General features: G+C 40.2%; 1 protein-coding gene across 6 annotated transcripts in view; it reads left to right on the top strand.

Moving 5' to 3' along the window:
- The first annotated feature begins 1,098 nt into the window (after window positions 1-1,098).
- Window positions 1,099-19,682, top strand: part of MPP7 (membrane palmitoylated protein 7) — a 147,728-nt gene continuing 129,144 nt past the window's right edge. For 5 of the 6 annotated variants that reach the window (XM_038162943.1, XM_038162961.1, XM_038162976.1 and 2 more), the window contains exons 1-2: window positions 1,099-1,247; window positions 5,666-5,742. The gene's annotated coding sequence lies outside the window, so the exon portion shown is untranslated. Of the gene's footprint in view, window positions 1,248-1,659; window positions 1,781-5,665; window positions 5,743-19,682 lie in introns of those variants that run through there. The other variant, XM_038162952.1, reaches the window with a different exon arrangement.

The following is a 19,682-nucleotide window of genomic DNA, read 5'->3' on the forward strand; positions in this document are numbered from 1 at the left end:
TGTTCTTTCACACTCAAGTAGGACTGTAGCCTCTTCTTCTGGGGAAGCCACCCAGCTTGCCAGCTGCCAAGCCCTGTCCATCTCTCAGCCGCATACCAATAGCCTTTAATTGTCCTGCTCCTCGCCCTGGCTCCCTCCTGGAGCAGCGCGGTGTCCCCCGGCCGCGCAGCACCGCAGGCCCAGTCTGGGCTGGGAGCACAGCAGAGACACACGGACCCAGCCTGAGGGACGTGTCTGGTTCAACACTGAGGCTTCAGAGTGAAACAAAACAGGAGGAAACAAAACCCAGCAGGAGAAGCGAACCGAAGTATTGTTTTTCCCACCGTACCTTTTAGGGATATTTTCAATAAGCATTAGAGGAACATCGTCACATTATCACAAAATAGTTGGATCGCAGTGAAAGAATGTGGTTCACTGCGAGCATGTGCATTAAACAGAAGGCACGGAGCTGACAAATGAATTTATTTGCTTTGTCACTACTCCTTTCCGGGCTTGGACAAACAGCTGCTGCAGATCACTGCTGTTCCCTGGGGACAGCCCTGGCCGATGGTTTACAACCTTTGCCTGCAGCGTCTGAGGGCTCCACTGCCAAAAAGGTCCAAACAAGATGCAAGTTCATATATCCAGCAAACAATTTTAGCAAATCTTTAGAGAGGAAAATATGTGCATACATAGGTGTTCTAACTCAAAGACTTGAAATACACTGGCATAACAAATAAACAAAAACAGGAAGAAGCTTAACAGCACAAATGATAACTGTGTGAAGAGCTTTGCATTCGCTTTTGGACAGAGCAGTAAGGAATTTTTGGCAATTCCCGCGGCCCGCGCTCGGGGCGTCCTGAGGGGGGCTCGCTCACCCCTGAGGGGGTCTCACCCCTGAGGGGGGCTCACCCACCCCTGAGAGGGGCTCCCTCACCCCTGAGGGGGGCTCCCGGCGCGGGACCCACGGCCCAGCCCCGCCGCACGGCGTCACGCGCCCCCCACGGGCGGGTCCCCGCCTCCGCCGCGGGCCAATGGCGGCCCGGCCCCGCGCGGCCCCTCCCGCCGCCGGCCAATGGCGCGCGGGCCCTGAGAGCGGGCGGGCCGTGGGCGCGCGGCCGTTGGGCTCCTCGGGCCCCGCCCCGGTGGGCGGCGCACGGCGCGCCCGGCCCGGCCCAGCGCGGCGGTGGCGGCGATGCGGAGCCGGGGCGAGCGGAGCCGCGGGTAGACGGAGCTGAGCTGCACTCGCTTATCGGGCCCTGCCGCAGGTACGAGCCGCAGCCCCGCGTAGGTCCGCGAGCTGGCGAGGGTCGCGGCGGGGGGCTGCGAGGCGCTCGCGGTGTGCCGGCGGGATTTTCCGCGGGAGGGGTCGGCGAGCGAGCGAGGGGATGCGGCAGGTGCCGGGCTGTGGCCGCTCGGTCCCGGGGGCTCGGGGAGGTGCCGGTTCCGAGATGGCCGCCGCCGCCTCCCCGGGGAGCCCCCCGGAGCCGCTGCCCTGCCCGCGGGGCTCCCTGGGGCGGGCGGCTCCGAGCGGCAGCGCCGGCTCCCCGAGACCCCCCCGCGGGCAGCGCCGGCCGTGGCGGAGCGGGCGGGGGAGCTCACGGTGGATCTAATCACGGCGAGTGCTCCGGCTTTTAAAACCTGCCGGGCTGCCCGGATTCGTTGCGCAGAGCTCATTCTGGCAAATAATGGATGTGACTGAGCCATTAAGGGACACCGGGCTGCGCAGCCGGGCTCTGGAGACCTATCAACTTCAATTTATGGGGTATCGGGAACAGGAGGCGTTTTTATGAATTGGCTGGTAATAACTTAATTCACCTGTGAGGCCAGCTCTGTTAATGCCTACGTTTAATCTGCGTGGAGCAATAAATAGCTATTAATTTGGCGTGTTGCATGTGGAGAAGGTAGATGATATTTGAGGAAAGAGCTGGGAAGAGCAGTAGCTGCCTTTGCATGCTACTTGTGTGCTTTCGCTTCTGATTTCCTAACTTGATTTTATTTTACCTGTGTTTTTAACAACATGCCTCTCTGTGCTTCCAGAGCTTCTTAATTGATTTGATTTCTTAAACAGCCTGCTATATCTTTGCTTTTTATTCCCTCTGAATAAACTGTAGAATAACTTCAGGGGCAATAGCTTTCAGTGATCATAGAATCGGCAAGGTTGGGGGAGACCTTTAAGATCAAGTCCAACAGTGAACCCATCATCACTATCACTGTAACCCCTAAAGCACTAAACCGTATCACCCAGCGCCAGAATTCTTCCCTTTGAGGAAGACTAAACAGTCTGGACAGTGGTGATCAACATCATTAGACCTCATGGCTATCTTTGGTAGCTGAATTCAGAATTTGTTTTTTATGGTTAGGTTTTTTGGATGAGGTCTGGAGTTCTTATTTTAATTTTACTTAGATCAGGAGCCTTTTAATAAGGCATGTTGTTTTGTTAGTATTCATTTTAAAATATAATAATTAGAATTTTGGTATGAAGTATTATCATCCATCAGGTCTCTTTTATGCAGGGATGTTATATCTTGGCCATTTTTATAGAAATATCTTACTTAATTTACTACTAGATTATTTACTTATTGAAAGTATTCTTTGTCCTTATTTGATGTGCATGATCAAATCTATAATCTCACTTAAAATTAACATTAGGATTTTGCTAGATGTCCCTGTTTGGATTAAGATTTTTTGCATTCAGGGTGTGTGACTGCATGTAGCTTCTAAAAGCTGTCTTAAAGCAACAGTTAATTTAGGGTTTGTGATTTAATCACGTAGGGCTAGGAAATGAGTGAATGAGAGTCGTCAGTTTCAACTGTGCCAGTTTATTCATCTGTATGAAAAGGAGTAAAGCAGTAACCTAAATGCTGAGGACTTGATTTAAATTATTTCAGACATCGACTAGGTTTGGACTTTATTGTGAATGTGTTTATATTTATATGTGTACACTTAAAAGGAGACGGGAAATCCCAAAGCTGCAGATTGCTGTCAGCTGGCAAAGTACATCAAGGAATAGTTGCTGTATGTTTACTCTGTTCTTGTTCTCTATGCACCCACTAGCAGTACTTATTAGAAACAGGATACTGTGTCAGATGGACCTTGAACCTGAGTTATTATTGCGTTTTTGTGTTTGTAATAAAATGTTTTCTGTGTAGGAGCATGTCGTTAGGAAGCTAAATTTTAAATTAGGTACGTGTCAGAGCTGTAAGTTTTTAAAAGTACAGTGTAAAAGTCAAATCCAGGTACAGAAAAAGCAGGCTAAGGAATCTGCTGTTACTTTGGAAGTTTATTTGCATTTTTGTTAACATCCCAACACCTGATAGGAAATGGTTACAAGTGGCAACTTCCAGTCCTTTCCTGAGTGTCTTGCAGGAGTACTGTGCTTCTCACAAAGATGATGTTAAGTCTGCTGCAACTCCCATCTTATGATGTTGCAATGTTGCCTTTCACTGAAACTCCAGCCTTAGTTCTTTTTTCGTGCACTGAATCTTCCCATTCTGTGTGGCAAGCACCTGGGCCACCCGTGAGCCTGTCATTTAATTCTAGCATGTGGAAAGGAGCAGAATGGATCTACAAAAACTCATTCAGTAGTGTCTTCCCTCCAAACTAGTTATTCTTTAAAAGTTTTACTGTGGAACTTGCTATGATAATGAGTAGAGAAGCAGGAAAAAAAAAATCCAGTCTTGCTGCTAGCAAAGTGTCTGTTAGTTGCCTTGTAAAGTATGTTTTGGAAAGTTGTTGCAGTGAGTTAAGCAAGTTTGACCATCTAGAACTACATGAATTATGTGTAGGAGTGATGAAAGCTTCCCACATAGCTGTGCTAATGCAGTTTAATCCCAGGCTATGGTGTGTGTATTCTTCCTGACCTCATCTCCTGCTTGCTGCTGGTTTTTGTTAAAGAAAAGATGGAGTATATTAAATTGTGTCCTCCTAATTTTAGTCTTAGAAGTGCAATAATAGAGCTGAATTTATTTATACCTGCTTTCAGTGGATTGTGGACATTTCTATCACAAGTGATATCATATACTTATCTAATACAGTACCTTGCCCTGTATTACAGAAATAGAGTGCAAACATTACTTAATACACTTCAAATAACTTACACTGCAGTATCCTTAAAAGCCCTTGACAGCCCAGACCACTAGCTCTGTCCCGTGTCATGTTGGCCATATGGCAGTTCTGAGAACAGCTCTGATGCCATGTTTTTGTATTTTACTGAATAGTTTTTGAGCATTACCATGAGGTGTTCAGTAAAGTTCTTTGACAAATGAGTTTTCAAAGACAGAAATAGATGATTGATACATTAACCTGCTCTTTATTTTAGCTGGCACTCTTGCATTTAGGGGAAACCCATCAGAGATAAAAAATTAGACATGTCTGAATATGCACAAAATTTTGATATTCTTGGATATCTGCTTTTGTTATGCTTAACTACCAAAGAACACATCTTGAATTTTCCCCCCACCTTGGTAGTCTAACAGATTCCATGTGTTCTTCAGCAGTATCATTAAGCAGACTAGTCTTTGGGACTCTGGATTTTGTCCTGAAAATGTTTTATCAATCTAAATTATGAATCATGGCAAGAATAAATTTTATCTCACAGTTGTAAGCTCTGAAGAAAAGATGAGCTGCTAATATAAAAGGGTTTTCAGTCTATTTAATCTCTTGGAATCACATCTTGCTACAGTGGCCAACATCTTTCTTTTTTTTTTTCTTTTTTTTTTTTTTTGGTCAGTGATGTAATAAGCCTGCAGCAAAAAGCTCATGGAATGAACTCATTGTTTCTATCCTCAGTGACATCAGTATTTAAAGATAATAGTTGATTCAGTCCATAAACTGTAACTACAGACTCTATTAAAGAGGAGTTATGTTGTACTAATGTAAATTGGAGAGATGAACTGTATTGTAGTTTGCAGTGTGCAGAGGAGATGGTGACATTTGAACATGGAAGCAATAGGCCTGCCTTGATCCTGTTTTGAGTGTCAGGTGCTTGCCATACACACACCAGGTCTGCCCCTGCGTGTATTCCATGGTCTGCTGCTCCAATTCTGCAGTTCATTGCCAAGGGGGGACCTGGGGTGTTCTCAGTGTGTGGGAGCAGTAGGCAGTGCATAATGGACATTTGCTCGATGTTGGTGTGCACAGCCAGTTATGGTCTACAGCTTATTGCTAACTTTCAGAGCAGAGTAATTAGCTATCAGGAAGCAAAGAAATGAGCTTTACTACAGGCAAGAAGTCACAAGTACTTAAGGGCTTTTTAAAGTGGACACATTCAGTGCAGCGGTAGAAGGCTTACACCTAAAATTTTGGATCAGAATTTGCATGTTGTTCATGTATAAAATTGGATTATATGTCTGAAGTCTTACAGATCTTTACATGCTAGATAAAGCTTACATGTACCCATTTAAAAATAATTATTTTGCTTAACTATAATGTTAAGACCAATTTATCTCTGACAAGAGTGGAGGTAGAATGAATACGCAGTTTGAAATCCTCTCTTCCCCCAGCTAAAATTAAGTCTTTTGACTTCTCTTGTTTCTGCAGAGTTTCATAGAGAATCAGGTATTTGGAAGTTAACTGATTTTAAATTTATTCTGCTAACAACTAGAAGGAAAAAAAAGCAAATATGTACTATGTCCAATAATGACTAGAATGTCCTATTACTATTACCCTTTCCCTTTCCTTTCAGATTCCATAGACTCTCAGCTTGGCAATCTGAAAAATGCGTTATCTTATGCTGCTGTTGAAGTGAAAACAGTTATCCAGGTAAGACTCCCTTGTGATGACTCTTGCTTATTGTTTTCTGATACTGAATTAGGCTGTTGCTTGTTTTCTGCTGTCCTGAGCAATAGATACGTGTAGGTCAGTATTAAAGACCAAGAATAATTTCATATCATGTTTAGTATTAATAAATGAAGCTGTGAAAGTGTTGCACTATTGTATGGTATAAGTATTGTGCATTGTCTAATTTTGTGCTGCTTTATTGTCTTGTAAAGCCAGCCTCTTTTTTGAGTCAAGAATGGCTAAAATTTCTCATGTTACTTCATCATGTATGATAGGAGAAGTTTTGAAAAAATAGGGAAGTATTGCACATACAGCCAACAGTCAATGAGGACTGATTTTGAAACATGTTGCATTGTAAATTGTGTAGCAAGTTTAGGCATAGAGTAAAACTGCATCAGAACTACTAATTGTGTCTCAGAATTTGAGAACACACACATCCATGTGTAAAAAGAGCATAGAAAACCTTTATTGCTTTCATAATGTATTGTTTAGTGGAATAAGCTTGGTTTAGCCAGTGAAGCTCTTCTGAGAGGAACAAAGTAGTTTCAGATACGAAGTGCAGAGCTGCTGTTTCACGGACAATATGCCATGAATGCTATCTAAAGAAACAGACTTGACATCGCTAATTATACATTAGAGTGAAGTATATTTATTTCACACATTGATGTGACCGAATCAGAAGCTTCCACTGGCAAATGGGAAGGGTTTTTTGTGGTTTTAAAAAACACCTTATAAGTTCAGCTGATAAAAAGCTTTGCTTCTTTGTCACGGTCCAGGAGAGCTGGAAAACAAGAACTAAATCTGGTCTAATTCTGAATCTAAAGAAACAGTCCTGAATTTCTTCAGAGATTTGACAGATACAGTAATGAAGATTTTCAGTGGCTTAACAGATTCTGTGGTAGACATTTTCAGTGAATAGCCGTTCATGAGCAGTTAATTATCTCATTGTAATCTGGGTCATTTGGGAAGCTGTGAACACAGTTAACTTCTGTGTTAGGATTGCATTGTAACTGAAATGTGCGTGTGGAAGGGGGAATGCCAGAGCTGCATCATCTTGGAACTAGCAAGGCTGGAGAAATGACCAAAACCAACCTCTCACTGAGCAGCTTGCTGTCTAGTTAAGGTGAATGAAGGCTAAAGCTTAACGAAGGTGTGAAATCGCTACTCTAAATCATATCTGAAAATCCTTGCTCCTCCCTTAATAATGCTTTCCCTCCTACCAGCCCAAGGCAGTTAGTGCTGCTCCCACCAGGACAAACAGCAGCCCTTTGTTAGCTGTCTTTTCTGGGGCACACCCTGTCCTCACACTGCTGCTGCTCTCTTGCCATCTGGGAATCCCAGAGACCCTGAAAGGAGCCTTTTGCTGCCTAGTCTCCAAGGTTAACTGATTCAGTAAATCTGTGTTACCTCCAGTACCCATCGAGCTAGCCTGTAACTTCAGTCTCAGCATTGAATTTCCTGTGGGGATGGGAACATCCAGTACCACAGCTTGTAGGCTTCTTACTCAAAGATTGGTTACTTTTCCAAAGATTCAAATCTGTGACTTTAAAACATCAAAATTATATGTGCTAGAAACTTTGTCTTGGTATTGAAATGACGCTACAAGTACTACAGCCCAACAAGTCTGAAAGGGCTTGAGCTGCAGTGCGTGACTCTCTGCTTCGAAAGCTTGTCGAGTGTTTGAAATGTGATACAGGCAGTGACTTGGACCACCTTCCAGCTGCCTCCACCAGTCTGAGCAAGGGTATCAAAATGGCAAGCAAACCTCAGAGGATAAAACTGTGAATGGCATGCTTTGAGCCAAGTGCTGAAGGGTGCCTTTGGTCTCTCATCTGACTGCTGTGAGAGTCATGTGTCTGTGCCATGGGACCTAGTGAGACACCCTGGGTGCTTCCCAGGGAAGACTGGCTGCCTTCAAGAAATCTTGATGGTTAAAATGCAGAGCAAAAATCATGTGCAGCAGCTGAGTACTGAGGCAAGATAGAGATCAGTTGTCCAACAAACACATTTTTGTATTGAGTGTAGAAAAGACAAATGTTTTCCTTTGTTTAGAGCCATGGCGGCAACTTGCAAATGTAGATGGTTGAATGCTGTTGTAGTCTCCATCTATTTAGAGATGCTGAAAGATGCTGCTTCTAGTGGATGGTGGGCATGCTGTCAGCCAGACTGAGGGAGAAACTCACTGGAAATAGCAGCTTTCTGGACTGCAGCAGGAGAGGAAAATGTCTTCCTAGTCAGTTAGATGTGTAAAGTTTTGCTGTGAGTGCCGCAAAGGGAAGGATTCACAAGGCAGTTACTGGAGGAGGCAAGTTAAAAGGGACAAGTTGCAAGTTACTTACTGGGAGTCAAATCACCAGATTTGCAACTGGAGAAAAGCTGAAAACTTCATTGGAGGCTTTTGCTTCCCAGAAGCTATGGAAACTTTTCTAACGCTATGTAGTGTATTAAACATTATCTTAACTCCTGATTTCATGACATATGCATTTATTACTCAGTGAAAATAATGAAGATTCCTTCTCATTAGGGCCTTTTATTAAACTTGGTCACATTGATACATTAAGACTATTAAATACCTTCCTTTACAAAGGAAAAAAAGCTTGGGATCAGAACAGACAGGTGTTAGAAACCAATACAGAAATTTGTCTGAAAAGAAGACTCTTCAGCTGACATGGCTGTGGAAGAAATGTTAATATTTTAGATACAGAAAGATACTCTAGCAGGACTGTAAAACATACTGTTTTGTAGATACCTAATTTAAAGAATCATGTGCAGGCATTAATATGACAAATATTTGGATTTTGAGAAAAAACAAGCCCACACATTTCACACAGCACAGGAGTCTTAGGTAATACCTATTAGGAAAGGTTTGCAAACTGAGTAACCTTTTCTCACAGTAGAAGCTGGCTGATCTGCTAATTATATTTAATAAGTCATAGAACACCAAGGGAACGTAAGAAATTTTGCCAAATGCTCTTTTTCTTTAAATATTTAGAGAAGAGTTGTCTGGGGGGTGTGTGTGACCCAAATCAGTTCTGGTTGGTTATTATCACCTTAACTGACTGTAAAAAAGTACAGAGAACCATAACCAACATGTGCCATATGAAGATGAGTCATCTCAACCCAGTAACTCTATCCCCAGTGGTTCACTTCTGGGTCAGCAAAGCAAAGGTGGTGTTAGCTTTTTCTTATGGTCTGGAACTAAAGCATCCTGTAGGAAGATAGGTTTAGGTAAATACTCTGTTTAACTGCTCTGTGAATGGAGGCAGACAGCAATTGTAACACAATGTTTAATTCTGTAGCTTTTTTGTGTAGGTGGACATGTAATCGGTGATGGCTGTTGAGTAAATGTCATTTCATTAATGTTGAATTTGTATTTTACTCCTCAGACTTTCATCTTTACCACACTATTTAATGAATTACACATAGCTGTCTCGACTTCCTATGTGTGATAGCAATCACACTTGAAAGAAAACAAGAGATATTCTGGTTTCTTTATCCAAGTACTGAGCTCACCATTTTAAGTGCTGCTAACTTACATCAGGGGGTTAAATGTCCTACCTTATTAAATCACTTACTCTGTCTTCTCTAAAGCTTTCATTTAGCTTTGATACAGCATTAATATTTAAAATGTATGTATCAGTTCAATAGACACATGCATTACTTATCAAAACACTGCAGCTTATTAAAACAAACCTGCTGTCATCACAGGTGAAAGTCTAGAGTGACATGTAGTGCCAGGAGGTGAGTTGTACATTTTCACAAGCTGTTGATTTGGGATGGTGGGTACTTCAGGAAGAAAAAACAAAAGTGGATGCCTCATCCCTGGCAGTGTTCAAGGCTGGGTCGATGAGGTCTTAAATAACCTAATCTAGTGGGGAGTATCCCTGCCCACAGCAGTGGAGTTGGAACTAGGTGATCTTGGTCCCTTCCAACCCAAAACATTCTGTGATTCTATGAAAAAATCACCTTGGTAATATGAATGGAATATCTCCAGATTGCTGACAAGAAAACATGCATGCACATTTATATGGTCTAACACTAACAGATCATAGTAACAGGGAAGTATTAAGTAATTGGACCTTCTGTTCAGTGTGTTTGTATGAACAGTTTCTACTGTGTCAGAGCAGCTATGTTTTAATTGAGATTTCTTACTTTTGCCCATATTGTAAAGATATAAGTTATAAATTTAGTTATCCTTGGTTGTCTAAAAGCAAATCTCATCTTGTGTGTGATACTTATGGTTAGATATTTCTTTAGCTGCTAATTTGCAGCTCATAAGGTCACTCAGGAGTGTGATAAAAATAAGAGTGTGTCTTTCTTCCAGTGTCTGCGTAGGCGTGGTTGGAGTTGCTGCTGTCTGTCTGCAGAATTCCAGCATCCTTCTGTTGCTCCTGACTCCCAGGCTACAAGGACAGTGTCCTCACTACAGAGGCCAGATGTCTTCATCCCTGTCTTAGCACTGGGGTGCTTCTCACTCCCTGGCAGGTCAAATTCAAATGCTGATTTCCCTTACGTTTAGGTGTGCATTTGAGAGGACAGTGAGCAAAGGGCTAAACCTTCCCCTTGTGCCTTCCAATTAGTGTGGGCCTTAAAACCCACATGCTGGCCATCACACACGAATGAAAAGCATGTGGTCACCTTCCTCCTCTCTCAACAGGGCTGGGTTTTGATTCTGCTTTAACAACTGTTAATGTCTCTCTACTGTTGTTCCTTATATCATCTCCTGAATAGTGGAAATTAAGAGAATATATCTCTTCCTCTGTATATATTTTGCTGCCTTTAGAAAGAAATAGATCTCTCTGTAGTTCTTGGAACGCTTTTTAGAGGCATTAAATAATATATTGTTCTGAATTAGTAAGTAATAATATGACCTTTTCTTCTTGAAAACTCATTCTTGAGTGGTATGCCAAGATGTTATCTCCGCACTTGAATGCTTGACTAGAGATATGAGATTTGATATGGGGATGTGTGACAGCCTGCCTTCCAATGGAGAAGTAAGAACATGCCACAGCCTGACTGAAAGCCTAATGTCTAATTACCTGGTGCTAAATCTTGTGATGTTATTTACTATGTTATAATAGGAAAAGTAATCCCAAATCCAGTGTTTACATGTTGCAGATCGACTCACAAATCTAGAAACTAGAAGTTACAAACCCATGGGAAATGACATATTTTCTCTTCTTTGTAGTTAGATAATCCTTTTTCAGGGGAGGTTGGATGTTTCTGTGCATAAACTCTTCCTCATATGCATGTCTACTGTACAAAAAATTCTTTCATGATGTATGTTTAAGTACAAGACAGTCCTCACTGCAAGAAGACTGAATGTGTGTGGGTATACATGTGCATCTGCAGCTGTTACCAAGGGAAACAATTGACCTTGAGTTTCAGATGATTGTTGCATCAAACCTCTCTCACTAATGAGTCTTCCCCGCCTTCCTTGTCAGTGAAACCTTTCTCAGGCCAGGCAAAAAAAGCAGAGAGTGATGAGATGCAGAAAGGAAAATGTCAGATGCTTGCCATTCTTTTAGTGGAATCAGTACATTTCAGGAGAATTTTTTTCTGAACTTATGCTGGAAGGGAACAGAAAAGTAGTCCTGGAAATAGTAAAGCTAAAGGAAAAGCTCAGCTCATACAGGAATCTTGTAACAAAAGATGGATGGTAAAAACTTTAAATAACAGCCTATTTCTAAAGGGTCAAGGGACGAGCTATTCGGATCACCAGGTATGGAACTGGCTTTAGAACTGACATGAATTGATGTAGTGGTACCACAGCCTTGGTCAGTGGTTCCCAGTCAGTAAGCTGCATTCTCATGGGGCACAGTGTTTGTTCTCTGTTTCCTTTTCTTTGTTAGACAATGCTGAAGAGAGGACAAACAGTATTGTCAGGCTGGCTTGGACTTCTCTTTGTAGTAGTTCCGTAAGTGATGCCGAGATGTTTCCTCCATGAAGCTAAACTGGGCTGTGTTCTGGCAGTCAACGTGAGGCAGGTTTTTTCTCTGTTGCTGATGTCTTATCAGAGAGTTCTTGATCTGACCTATTTTCATGGGAGTCTTTGGCTTATGACTTGGCATGGGATTTAACCAGCTCCCAGAATTACCTATGTAGTTTGTAAAACTTGGAATTAAATATAAATGAAGAAAGAAGAACCTTGCCAATAAAAACTGCAAGTTTTTGTGACTATTAGCTGGAGGCCTAGCATAAACAACTATTCCTGAGATCCCCATGTCATATTTCCAAGACAGTATTTCAGGAAGTATTGTTACAAAATAATATACTTAAAAATGGCTGTGCTACTTGAGACACAGCATTCCTTTACTGTCATTGCAGTGATGTAGCAAAATAATTCGGGCTGCTGTAAACTGACCAGGGGTGAGTATAGGAGAGTAATCAGAATATCTGAGAGGGAATACTGTAAATTGTTTGTAGGTGCAGTTTGGAAGAAGCAGAAGACACAAAGCAAGAGTATTTTGGGATGGGTGCAGTTCTTAGCATCTGCATATTTTCTGAGTGCTCTAAGTTAGTTTGTATAGACAGCTTTTCCTTTTGTGTTCCTGTGTTCCTTACAGTGATTCTGAAGAGTTCACTCTCCTTTTTAATGCTTATATTAAAGGAAAGACCTTTTGCGATACAAAATATTCTCAGTAACTTTATTCCACTTTAAGGTAAGCTTCTGCAAAAATGAATTACACTTGAAGCAATTTGTGTACTTATAATTTTGTAATATTTAGAGAAACGCAAACCAGTTCAAGTAGATTTCATCCTCCAGTTTATTTACTTTTGTATCAGAGTCAGCTGAATGTCAAAATTTGTCAGAAGCCATATATATGATATTGTTATAGTTTTGTATTTTGCTATCTAACACTATGGCAAAATAATCAAAACAATCTAAAAACAGTTAACTGAAATTTATCTAGCAGTATCCAATATATCCCTTTCTATATGTGATGTAGAGAAATGCAGCTTAAGTTGAGATGAGTATTCCCACTTCATGGTACAAGGGAGATGAGGTGGTGGATTATGAGGAGGCTGCACAGATGTCAAGAAGCAGAAATCTCTTTAGTACTTCCAGATGAAAAATGATCAAAGACTTGATGTGGAGTTGCAGTGAAGATGTGAAAGTGGTCATTTGAGCTTGGCATCTGCTGCTAAGGACCAGCTTGCTGAGGTTAGTAGGGTGGGTCAAGGGAAACGTGTCTGTTTATTCTCAGCAGGGCTAATGGGAAGTCTTTTGTGGTATCTTGCAGCACACCTTTTTTCAAACCTGTCTGAATTATGCAGTCATATGTCTAAAAGGTACCGTGGATCAGATCTGTAGGCTCTCATAGTGAATAAAAGAGCGCATGCTGTTTGGATGACAGGGTTAAAAAGCACTGGTATTCTATTATAAGCAGATGAACTAAAATAGTAGGAAAATGCTGTGGTGTGATATAAACAAACTGAAACTGGACTGTAATGCTGTCTTGCAGCTACCAGGCTCTGTGCTTCGCTAAGAGAATAAAGCTAAGTAAAATACAGATGGAGATTAACTTACAGAAACTGTATGGCTCAGATACCAGTTTTATTATTGTTCTGAAAAACTTTCCATGGGAGTAACCACAATAGTTTTGCAAGGAATAGGGATATATTTCTGGATGTAAAGCAAGTTGAAAGGCTGGTATGCCCGAAAGACTGTCTGCTCTTTCAAGTTATAAAGATTAGTCTAATAGAATGTGTTATTTCTGTGACTGTTCATGTCTAATCAATTGTCTTACACCTTCATGATTGCTGTAGTTTTTCTGTTTAAGGAGGGCAAAAGTGGCTATTTGAACCTTTCAACAGTAAAGCCGTTTCTGGCTCCTCCTGCCTGAGATGAAGATAGTAAGGGTTGTAGCAAATAAAGGGCCTGTTGAGCATACTAGATGTCATATTGTTTGGGGTAAGATGATCTGCTGCGTGTGTGCAGAATGCTTGGGGTGCAGATCATAGGAGTGCCTGGTTCCAAGAAGACAAATAACCTGAGCTCTTTCAGATTTGTGAGTACTGCCTGAGCTGTGTGCTTTCTGCAGAGGCAGCATGAAATTACGAGAAGTGAGGTTATGGGTCTAAGAGATTTATGAAAATATACTCTGTGAAGCTCATTCTTGGCAAAGTTTGTCCTGCTGTGATATTAATATCTGGTTTTGCTTTCTGTGGTGTAATTATTCTGGGGTATTGCATGACAGATGGTTGTATCTTGGAGTTGTATCAGAATGATGTTATTTGCTTGACAGGTATTGTTCTCTTAGGAACATGGGACAGGAAAGGACCTGCCTATTCATCAAGTTTATTTTCATGCTCTTGTAGGCTTTATGTCCTACAGACATAGCCATATGGAGTGCTGTCTCAAAAGCAGCTGAGCCTTTTCCCCTCACTGTTTTAATTAGAAGCCTCTTCCAGTGCTAAATTCCTCAACATGATGAAGCTGCTTAGAGTGTTCAACCTAAATTTATTCGTAATCAGTTGGTAAGAACCTTGTGCCAAGACTGTCCTTTTATTTTAAATAGGTTTTTCTTACTATTTTGTCATTATTTCAGTGTTTTTATACACAGCCCTTACTTTTCTGCTCAGCTTTATTTTTGTTAGGCTAAGGCCAAGTCCTTGCAGCCTCCCTCAGTTCTGTTGAAAGTAGAGCAAAATGAAGGAATGGGTAGTTGGAGCCTTTTCAGCTTTCACGTAGCAGGTTTTTCCAGTTCTCTGGAAGGGCGTGTCTTATTCTTTGTACTCTTGTTGATAAAAGAAGTGAATAGTAGCTTCCTTGTTATTGCAATGCACCAACAGAAACACAGATAGAAAATTTTGTATTTTAAACTCTCTGAAAATTGTCTTCGAGTAGCAAGATTGCTCAAACAGTAGGGACTCGTGGTATATCCTCTGGTTTAGGAATAGAGACAATCCTGTCAAAGTGGTGTTGAAAGGCAGGCAGATGTTTGATTGCTTTAAGTGCGTGAGTTCCATTTTGTGGTTTTTGTGTTTTTCCTTAGGCTGTTAAATGTTCAGATCAGTATTCTGTGGCTGACCTGTGCACAAATTCTTTGTGCATTTTTAATGACTTACTGCTAAAGTATGTGATCAAAGATATATCAGACCTGTTACAAAGGAATCAAAAATTGGAATTATGTTTAAATATTTTTCTGACTAATTTTTATAGACACTTGCTACTTGTAAGGCTCTCAGTAAATCAGTGTTCTCTCCAGACATTTATATTTGAAAGATATTAGTGGAAAGTGTAAAAGGCAGATACATTTTCCAGAATTTACTGACAAAATTTTAAGAAAAAAATAATTAAAGAAGCTTCAGCAGGAAGACCTGACCTAATTTCTTCCCATTTAAAATCCTAAAGGCTGTTGTGTTGGAAAAAATAAATCAAATACTGTTTAAAATGCAGCGGAAGGTTTTATGTCCCAGGTTTTGACAAAGAACATAAGCTCTGTAATGTTCAGCACTGCAGCTCATAACATTCAGGCCCCTGGCTAAGAAAGTATGGAGGCAGGTATCTAAGGACCATATGATGATGAGATTCTGATTTCCTAATTTGAATTTGAAATCTGTGACATGGAGCACTGGTACAGTGAAGCTGGTCGGTAGAAAACCAGGGTATACCTTAGACATTCATATGACACTTAACATTTATCAGAAAATAAATCCCATACCCCTTTCTGCAGTTTTCTCTTAGGAAGATGCTTTTGGTACCTATCTTATATGTAGTAGACTAGCAGTTAATTAGCTGCTGAGTCCAAGAAATAGGAGGCCTTGTTCCTGGGTCCTTCTCAACCTGGGGGATTTCAAGTCCACATTTTTCTCTTCCCAGAGAGCCGTAAGCCAGTGGTTCATGCAAAGGTAGGGGATCTAATCCCCAGGCTGCAGATTCACACTTCTTGCCCACTGTCTGGAATGCATCAAGGTGCATTTCTGACTGCGTTGTAGAATCATTGAATGGTTGAGCTTAGAAAAGACCTCTGTGATTGTCGAGTGCAACCATTAACCCAACACCACTGTGCTCATCTTAAAACAGTGTCCCCAGGTGTCAGAGTCACCTTCCTCTCAGGGAGGGTATCACAGTCCTGTGCAAAGTATCCTGCAGGCTGATGTGTCAGGTGTGTTCTCGTGAAACACGGATTCAATTCTTCTTGCTTTTCCAGGAAAGCAAATTCTGCAACTGGAGAGCAGGAGAATTAACATCTAATCAATCTGGTTTTATTCTAATTTAATATTTTTAGCAGTTGTTTGAGTACTGTTTTCTACTTATGCTTGACCAGAAAACTTTTAAACAACTTGAGATACTGTAATAAGGAAATGGAACAGTAATGGCCATCATTGATCATATCCCTTCTGGGCATGAAATTTAAGTTGTTTCAATTCAGGGCTTTTTTTTTTTTTTTTTTTCTCCTGTTACTCTTTAAAAAATAAAAGCAACCCTCATGTATATATCTTTTTTTCAAATACAGGCATTGTGGGTTTGAATCCTGATACAGGAAAACAAACAGGAATGTATAGCTATTATGGTTTAAAATAAATAAAAGGAATTTTCTATATTTGCAGGCTATACTGGAAAAGCCAACTGTGAATTTACTTGCAAAATTAAATAATTTCTTTTTTGTTTCTAAGTGGTGACATAACACATCTACAAAAAAAATTCCTACTCTGCTCAGTTAAAGAAGGCAAGATTACAGTGAATGGGAGACCTTAGAAGAGGGTAACCTAGCTGTGAAACTTACTGGTAAACTTCAAAGTAATTCAAAATTTTTTCTTTGCATTTTTCTATGTTGTTTTCGTTCCCTTTGTGATAACCCTCAAAGGTTAGGCCTCTACCTGTGCAAAGTTGTAATAGAATGAAATTTAGTCAGCTTTGAGTCTTAAGGAGTTGCTTAGCTTGGAAGTGAAAAAAGAATGGGAAGAACTTTCCTCAATGAAAAAAATTAAAATAATCATGTTAACTGCTGTTTTTTAGCTCCAGCCTGCTAAATCTTCTGTGTTTCTCAGTGTGAGACAATGGTTTCCTTCATGCATGAGTGACTTCTTTAAAAATACAGTTTCTGGGAGTTCTGCTATGAAGCAGAATTCATTAAAAATCATGTTGAACACTGGTATGATTGCACACTTTTGGGGTTGGCTGTAAAGCAGAAGGAAACAATGTGCGCTCAGACAGCCATTATGGGATTGGTTTTTGTGTCCTGTATTGTGTGGAATATGAAGAAAGGGCAGCCCATACATCTGATCTGCAAGACATCTTGCCTTAAAGTGGTTTAGTTTTCATAGCTGGCACAGTTCGCAGCAAGGAGCACATGTGCAGTGTCTGAGATACCTCAACACAGCAGCTTCTGCCAAATTTCACTCATGTTTCCAAATGTAATATTATGCTTATGTCCTACCCTGACTCTGGCACTGAATTGAAACAGCACCTGTTAATATTAAGAATAAATGAAGTTACTGTAATGTTGAGGATAAAGAGGTTTTGGTGAAAGAAAATTGGATATGAAATTTAGATTTCCTGCCTTATTAAATATTTTAAGTGGTGGTGTTCTTCGGTTTGATTTAGAAGTCAGAAAGCAGTATTACAATGTTAGCACACACCTTTTTACTTAAATCTTCTTTCATGAGCTGGTATTTGCTGATATTCAGTTCAAATGCTTTTAAGGGATAAAGAGAAACACTCTGGAACATCATTTTTGTTTTTGAGATAAGTGTTTGTTTTTTTTTTTTTTCCGAAGCTTGTTATTCCTGTGCATGTTGTCTGATTCTCATTTGCATTTAAATCAGCTTTAGCAGAGTTGTGTGGCTTATTGGTGTTCCTCTTCAGTCTGACAGCTGAAGAACAGCAGATGTAAGTATGAACATTAGGCTAAGGCTTGCATTGTGCAGCCAACAATCATTTGCTCTGGCACTCTGGAGTAGAAAGTTAAAACACAGATTTCTTTCTGCTTCAGCCAGTGAACATTGCTGATTTTTCTGGGTTCAGTTCTGCTTTTGGGTAGCACTGAAATTGCTAAAAGTGGTGAGCACCTGCACTGTGGATGTAACTGCTGTGGATAAAGAAGGGTAATGCTATGGATACACAGTTGTTTTTCTAACACCATAGTTGTCTTTCAGGATATTGTCTTAAAATAATGTGTTTTCTTTAAGACTGAAGGATATATTGCAAAAAAAGATCTGTTCTGGACTCTACAACTGAATTTCTCATAAGAGTGGTAGATAAATGATCATGATGATCTAAGTACTGTTCTTTTTCTAGTGGGAAGAATGAAGTGGGGGCAAGAAGATGATAGTACCTTTATTAGGATATCAGCAAGGAGATGACTGGGGAAGAGAATCCTCTGTATTGCTGCTCAGAATGAACATTGTGTGGCTCCTTGGATAGGAAAGCAGGAGTAGCTGATTGTCGAGGACCAAGAGATCCAACAGGATCTTAAAGAAATTGGGCAAGGTCTACCTTGCACTGAGAAATGTGATTAACATGATAGATTCTCCAAAAGACTAATTGTGGAGGAAGTTGTCTGGGGAGAGCTGGTTGTGTACCTTGGTATGACAGTTCAATACTTTCATCTCCTAATACCCATAATGAAAATCACTGAAAAAACAAACTGTCAGAAAAGGAGCAGGAGAACTAGTGATTTTAGTTGAAGAACATTGTTTTAGAAGTTCTTGTGAATATGCATTGCTTTCAATGGTATTAACAGAATAGAAAAAAAACTGCCTTCCAAATTTTATATGATGATAGAAGTACCTTTCTTGTCTTCTTGGAAAACCAGGCTTACTTCAGTTTGATATACTTGTGCCTGGGTGTGTCTTGTTCAAATGTCAGTCCTAACTTAGAAGCTACAGAGGCATCTTCCTCAATAAATCATTACATGAAGGCAACACGCGCTAAGATTTTTTTTTTAAATTGAAGTGGATATTTTTGGGCAGACACTATTTTAAGATTATTTTAATGGAAGGGCTTCCTCTTCCTATTTTTTCAGTTGCTCACTCACTGGTGACAGTAGGAGATGAAAGCTTTGCATTTGTTGATCCGTTGGGGTACAGAAGAAATAAGGTAAAGAATTGTAGTTTGTTTAGAGGGAAGTAAGACCCCTTGTTTTTTATTTACCATGTTGTTAAGCTCAATAAAAAGCAAAAAAACCAGTATTAGTAATAATAATATTAATAATTATATTTTTGTGCACAAACCTAGGTTTAGTTTAGAAAGAAAGTGTTGTTTTCCTGGATCATCACTAGCAGTTTCACCTTTTTATGCATTTGGGATGCAGATTGCACAATCATTTGTTCAAGACTGGATTTGATACATTGCCACTTTAATTATCCTGACATAGTGTCACTAGTTAAAACCGTGATTGCATCAATTACAAAAATATAAATTTTTCATTGCTTTCAATGTCTGAATATATACTGTGAAATTTTAAAAAACAGTGTTAAAATTGCACTGGAAAGTATTTTGTTAGTATTATTTCTGGTTTTCAAGTAAATTATTGGAAACACTTAACTTGTAATTTTAAAAAGCTTGCTTTCTTGAATAATACTATTCATAATGTCATTACCATTTCTAAAATTCCTTTTATGTCCTTTAATGATTTTCTGTGAATGATACCATTGTTCTGTCACTCACTTGAGCTCATAAACAGGAAAATATTTTACAAATTCAGCATTATGTCAAGGCTATATTTAAGTCTTAGTCATTTCAAATCCTGTAGTACTATCTTTAGGATATATTCTTTCTTATGGAGTAATACGGCATAATCTCTTTTGTCAATTGCTGCAATGTATTCTCTGTTCTTGTAATACACAGGATCTGGTCCTGCTTCTCTCTGAAACAGAATTCTGCTGCAGAGAATTTCCGAGGCTGTTGATTGTATCATGTCATTCGTTCTTCTTGTTCTGCAGAATCCCTCTTTCTAGGAGAGTTCTATACA

This window comes from Motacilla alba, chromosome 2, assembly GCF_015832195.1.
Source record: "Motacilla alba alba isolate MOTALB_02 chromosome 2, Motacilla_alba_V1.0_pri, whole genome shotgun sequence".
Lineage (NCBI taxonomy): Eukaryota > Metazoa > Chordata > Aves > Passeriformes > Motacillidae > Motacilla > Motacilla alba.